The sequence below is a fragment of the Sinocyclocheilus grahami genome, unplaced genomic scaffold (assembly GCF_001515645.1).
Source record: "Sinocyclocheilus grahami isolate Dianchi unplaced genomic scaffold, SAMN03320097.WGS_v1.1 scaffold1137.1, whole genome shotgun sequence".
Classification (NCBI taxonomy): domain Eukaryota; kingdom Metazoa; phylum Chordata; class Actinopteri; order Cypriniformes; family Cyprinidae; genus Sinocyclocheilus; species Sinocyclocheilus grahami.
Window position 1 is genome coordinate 96,284 of NW_015506316.1, and position 6,606 is coordinate 102,889.

General features: G+C 42.4%; 1 pseudogene; it reads left to right on the top strand.

Annotated features, from left to right (window-relative positions):
- Positions 1-4,851: 4,851 nt before the first annotated feature.
- The window catches only part of LOC107567250 (transcription factor Sox-9 pseudogene), a 39,877-nt pseudogene continuing 38,122 nt past the window's right edge, over positions 4,852-6,606 (top strand).

A 6,606-nucleotide genomic window follows, 5' to 3' on the forward strand; every position in this document is an offset into this window, starting at 1 on the left:
TAACTAAGTTCAATGTAGTACATAAAAAAGTATTCAACATACTTGTTGTGTATTTATATATTAAGTAGTTGAAAGGTTACACTTTATTTTAAGGTGTCTTTGTTACAGTGTAATTATATATTTAAGTACTGAGTAATATTAATTAAATACATGTACTTACTATATGGTTAGGATTAGGATTAGGGTTTGACTTAGTGTTATTTGCATGTAATTATGCATAAATTATTGTTATTATAACAGTAAGTACATGAAACGTGTAACAAGGACACCTTAAAATAAAGTGTTACCAAAATAAGTCACAAAAAACCCCCCGTAATATTCCCTTTCTTAAGTGAACTATAAGGTAATACTTTATTTTAAGGTGTCCTTGTTACACGTTTCATGTACTTACGGTTATAATAACAATAATTACATGCAAGCAACCCTAAGACAAATCCTAATCATAATTAATTAAATACATGTACTTACTATATGGTTAGGATTAGGATTAGGGTTTAACTTAGTGTTATTTGCATGTAATTATGCATAAATTATTGTTATTATAACAGTAAGTACATGAAACGTGTAACAAGGACACCTTAAAATAAAGTGTTACCAAAATAAGTCACAAAAAACCCCCCGTAATATTCCCTTTCTTAAGTGAACTATAAGGTAATACTTTATTTTAAGGTGTCCTTGTTACACGTTTCATGTACTTACGGTTATAATAACAATAATTACATGCAAGCAACCCTAAGACAAATCCTAATCATAACCCCTTAATTAATATCACTCAATACTAAAATGTATAATTACACTGTAATTTAACTTTTACAAGAAAACGCTTCCCCGCCGCCAAAGACGAGTTTTTATGGCTTTTCGTGTTTTCACTGTTATACACTCGGGGGCGCTATTACACATCTTCTGAACGAGTACAAAACCTCCCGAACAAAAACACACGTGAACAGGACGGAGAAACCAGCGATCTCTTATGTAAACAGATGCATATGAAATATAATGCGATCAATAGACAGCATATAAATGAAAAATTTATGAAATGTAAAATGTTGATCCAGGAATATGTCTGTGCAAGCTTTGGAGGTGTTGATGGAAGCGATTTACTGGATTTATGCTTTGATAATCGTACTGAATATTACCCAGATGTAGTTTTTGATAAAAATTTGATTTTTTTTTCACCTTTTTGCTCAAAATTATGCATTTTTTTATGAAATCTACCTATATTCAAGTGTTGATAAAAAAGGAATGCTTTAAGCTAGAATATAACAGATTTTTTTGTTTAAAAGTAGAGGCTCTGGTCTTTTTATTCAAATATTCATACAGCAAAATATACTGGAGGCCATCAAATTTGAGTGAAAATCATAAAAATCGCTGGCGGTGGCTGGCAACGTTTTTCAAAAATGCTGGCGGGGAAAGAGTTAATATTCTGAATCCACTACAGACTCATTAGTGAAGCGCATCTGACAGATGACATCTTAATACCACGGTAAAGTACCCTGACAAACGGGGATGGTACTGCATGCACACCAGCCACTGGCTCACACATGTGCGAGCCTCACAATCGCAAACTCATTCCCAAAATGTTTGTCAAGGGCTTTCTTATTGGGGTTAATAAGCAAATAAAGAGCTCTTTATGAGCGGCGGCGGCGCTGGGCGAGATGAATGTGCGTCAGGCTGAATGCAGTGCAGCTGGGATCGGTGACAGCGGGTACCAGGGCTCACATCCACGGCAGAAAGGCCATCTTTGTTCGGCACAGGTGCTCGCTGCGTCCGCTGGCTCGCACATCCTGTATGCGATTGTGCGGCCCTGATGCATTATGCATGTGGCGTACGTTAAAAATCATGAGCTTCCTGTCAAAAGCTGGAGGGAGAGAGCGGGAGCGCCAGTGGCCTCTGACTGGGACGCTTCAAAAGAGCTCCAAACAAGTCAGTGTCACAACACATCTCTGCCCCATATTGCCAACTTATAGCCGCGGTTCGGTTTCAGTCCTCCGCAGTTGACATTGCATCTGAATGAGCCTCTCTCTCAACACTGTAGATGTCAAGCTTTTGCGACTCTTCTTAGTAAGGAATTGATACTTCCTTAAGGATACGTGTGAATGGAGCAAAGACGGTCCTCTGCTCCCATGAGAAGATGCCAGGGCTTGGTAATTACAGAGGGATTACAATAAGCCTCATGTGTGAGCGTAACCTCCCCGAGCCTTTGTGCTCTAACACGGGATGAACTCAATACAATTAAGCCATTTTGTTTCACCCTATGAGTCCTCATTAGCATTATCTATCTAAGTTCTCACCGCTCTCCGAGCTGCCGTGGGTTTCACGCCGCCTCTGGGAGTCTTTGACCAGACGCTCTGGAGTCACCAGACCTTTAGCCTTCAGCCTCGTGCAGTGATGCACACACAAGTGCCCTCGTTTCGGCCCAGTTCGATCCTTCCTAGTTCTTGGATCGCCAACAACACATCACAAACTAAGGCCATACTCTTAAAACAATGGTTCCTTTGAAGATTTGCTTAATAATGCTGTAGGAGAACCGCTTTATTTCAGTAGTCTACTTTAGACATTCTACCAACTATAAGTAATTTTGCAACCACATGTCTATTAGCAGTCATTAAAGCAGAGGTTGCGTTAACTGCTAAAAATAAATTCCGCCAATGACGGAAAATTTTCAGTGACGTAAAAATCTGAAGAACATCCGTCACTTTGACAGATTACACTGAGAGTGATCTATTGTAATTTACAACTGTAATTCCCACCCCTGTCCAGTTGGTGGCGAGTGCGCTCCAGCGTGGCAGCAGAGCGCAGGATCATCAGCCTCCAGAACAAAAATAAAACTGTCGCGAGTCTTTTGCTATGCCTTTGATTACGCACAGGCGAGTATCCACTAGTAAAGCGAAAGAGATGACCACATGACGGTACCCTAGCAACCGCATAGCAACACCCTAGCAACCACCAAGTGTACCCTAGCAACCGCATAGCAACAACCTAGCAACCACCAAGTGTACTCTAGCAACCACCAAGTGTACCCTAGCAACCGCATAGCAACACCCTAGCAACCACCAAGTGTACTCTAGCAACCACCAAGTGTACCCTAGCAACCGCATAGCAACAACCTAGCAACCACCAAGTGTACTCTAGCAATCACCAAGTGTACCCTAGCAACCGCATAGCAACACCCTAGCAACCATCCTGGGTACCCTAGCAACGGCCCTAGCAACCACAAGTACCCTAACAACCGCATACACCAAAGCAACCACCCAAATTGGTGTCCGTGTTACACATTTCATGTGCTTACTATTTTAATAACAATAAATTATGCATAATTACATGCAAGCAACCCTAAGCCAAATCCTAATCATAACCCTTAATTAATATTACTCAGTACTAAAATGTATAATTATACTGTAACAAGGACACCTTAAAATAAAGTGTAACCAAATATAATTTATTTTTTATTTCTTTTCGATTTTTATTTCTACTGCGATCTATCACGCCACGTTAAAGAGCACCAAAACGGCATTTACAGCTTGAATTTCCTGATAAAATGGACATGAATTTGAAATCTGAGACTTTGTTTCATATCAAAAGTAACAACGCACAAAGCTTAGCCTATTGTGATTTATTGGATGGGAGGCGCACTATATGTACCGTTCATAACTAAACTGACGAAAACGAATCAGTACGTAGTCAGTATGTTGGACAAAAAAATTAAGTTTTCAGATATGATTGCATAAGTGTTATCTTTTGTTTTGATGTAGATTACTCACTAAAGGCTAAACTGACAATACTGTAAGCCAATGGGAGACTGTAGACGGCTGTGATTCATTGCACTGCATTAATAATATAAAGATTGGTAATGCAAAATATTTTAGTTTTATTAGTATTTTCGTGCCGTGACAATCGAACCAAGTGTGAAAGCAACCCCTAGTTAACGTGTAGTTGCAAAGTTACTTATAGTCAGTAGAATGTCTAACAAAGTAGAAACAATTTTAACGAGTCCAGACCTGTGCCCCACTGAACACTCTGGAAATGAAATGTCCACAACGTCTGCCCACACACTGTACACTTTCTACACAGCAAGAAATGGTTCTTGATAGGAACTCTAACTTCTGGACCTTCAAGGTCCCTTCACAGAGACAGCACTCAGCGGAAATCTGTCTGGAAGACTGGAGAGGACTGTGGACCTTGTTGTTGATCCAGTATCCGCATTTCCCGGCTTTAAGCCAAGATGCTCAGGGTACCTCATGCATAAGTGGGAAACAAGCCTATTCAGACACTTCAGTGCCAGACTCGAAGTGCAACACGTAGAAACTCCTTATGCAAGGCGATATCTGTTTGACCTGGATTCTGACAGCTTTCTAGAAAAAGATCATGCTGAATATCGTAAGAATTTATAAAGAAGATAAATGACTTCTCAGAGTGCACATGCACATGAATCAGGGTCATGTGACCTACAGTGTCAGCGTGTGGGTTATTGATGACGAGGTCAGCAGGGTGTCTTGTCCGTGAGAGGATCTGCAGCCTGAGGATGAGTCTGACTGACTATTAGCCATGAAACAGATCGCTTTGAACACCGTCTGGAGACCCAGGGATCAGCCGGAGCTCAGCACCATGAGGCCTCAAAATGATTGAGCCCCGCAGGTATCCTCTGGAGGCATTTTGAGCTGCTGGAGAGAGAAACGCTGTAAGCTGACCTGGACGAGCAGAGCATAGACAACTCATCACTATGAAGCGGTACTTGTGCAGAAATGACACAAATGACATGGTTAAGGCACCAAACGGCCGGCGGGTCTGAGGTCAGTGGAGCTAATCAGCCGGACCCTCGGCTCTCGTGATGCTCCTGCTAATGCCACTGAAATGAATGAGAGCCGCTGGGTGCCGCTTTATGGGTCTGAGAGGATTAGAGCTGTAACACCACCTACTGGGCTCAGCCCGGCCGCCTTATTAAAGCCCCGTCCTGGAGGCTCCAGCATCTGTGGGCCCATCCCTGCTGCCCCTGTGGGCACGTGGAGCTCTCAGATGACCCTGGAGCTCAGAAGAAGGATGGAGACTCCAAGCAAAGGCCGTGACCTTTCCTTCTACGCCATGCTGTTTCAAGAGGTAACCACTAACCGGTCTGACCCCCCAAACGGGACCGCCAGGGGACAATAGGAGGACCGGTTATCCGCCTGATAACATTCTCCCAGCCAAGACAGGAAACAAGAGGGGGGCGTTTAGTGAGATAAAAGATTCATCTGGCTGACTGTGGAAATGCCCCGAGCCGCTGGTTCTCCTGAGGGTGAAACGCTTCGTGATCAATCAAGAGGCTCTGGCAGGTACAGGACAACTGGCCCTATCTGGGCCATTCAGGGAAAGATTTGATCAGGAAGCATGCACGCTTGCCATGAGCTCGCTGCCGAAAAAAAGACTGATGAGCCAGCAAGACTACTGGAATCATTTGCTTCGAACGGGTTTGAAGTTAAAGCGTTCCGACATCACTTACTTACCCTCGCATTGTGCCAAATTGTGTGCTCTTATTTGTACAAAAGTAGACATTGCAGAGGAATTTAAGACCGCTGATCTACAAAAAGGGAAAAACACCATTAGCACAGCTTAAAAGTAACATATAAGCACTCGTGTGCTATATTCCAAGTAGTTTAACAAATCTGAATGCACAGCAAGTCATCATTCACTGCCTTCAAAGACGGTTGTTGCTCGCGTGGTAAGCAAAAGTTATGCCGCATACAAACAGTGTCTAAACACAAACATTGGTGGAAAGGAAGATTTTCCATAAAGAACTCTTTATTCCTAGAAACAATGCTAACTTATCTCCTCAGTAGGAGCTATAGCAAGTATTCCATTGCAACACAGCCATTGCATTTGAAGTCTTAAAGAGCAAGATGATCCATCATCAATCAGGTAAAAATGTTCAGACAGTGAAAAATTGCAAGCAAATGCCTGCAGGTTTATATGGCTCAAAGACTGCATTGTGCGTGTTGTTAGAACATTCTGAATAAACGCAAATAGGACATATTCTGCACTATTATAACCCCTTACAACACTACTGGATGGTATGAGCTAGAGGTGCGTCTTTCTAATGCGATTGTGACACCCTCTCACTCTTGGAATAACTGTACTGTGGCCCCAGTGCGTTAACTGCACTCCCATAATGCATGGATAACCAGGAGGCCCAGGTCTACTGCCAATTAGTGAGAGGTTTGCACAGTCCCAGCCCTCTACATGGGTGATCCGTGCCTTTCTGCTCTCTCAAACCCTCTCTTATACGCTCTCGATCGCACTGAAGCCTCGGCACACTGTGTGAGTGTGCGTATCTTCACAGTTCATGTGCCGAAAATCCCACTGTGGACATTTGACCCCTCATTTCTCGATGTGTTTTTTCTTTACGGCGCATGCCTTTCCTTTAACGCTGCTAAAGAGCTCGAACCAGTGGAAAGCATAATATTTTCTCAAGGCTCCTGGACGCCGGGTTGCATAAAAGGTTCCACAGCTTTTGACATCAAACTTGCACTGGCAGGACCACAAATTTTGTTTGTGTTTGCCATAAATGTGCCCGGAGCAAAAGTGATGTACAAAGTTCATATATACAGTATATATATATATATATATATATAT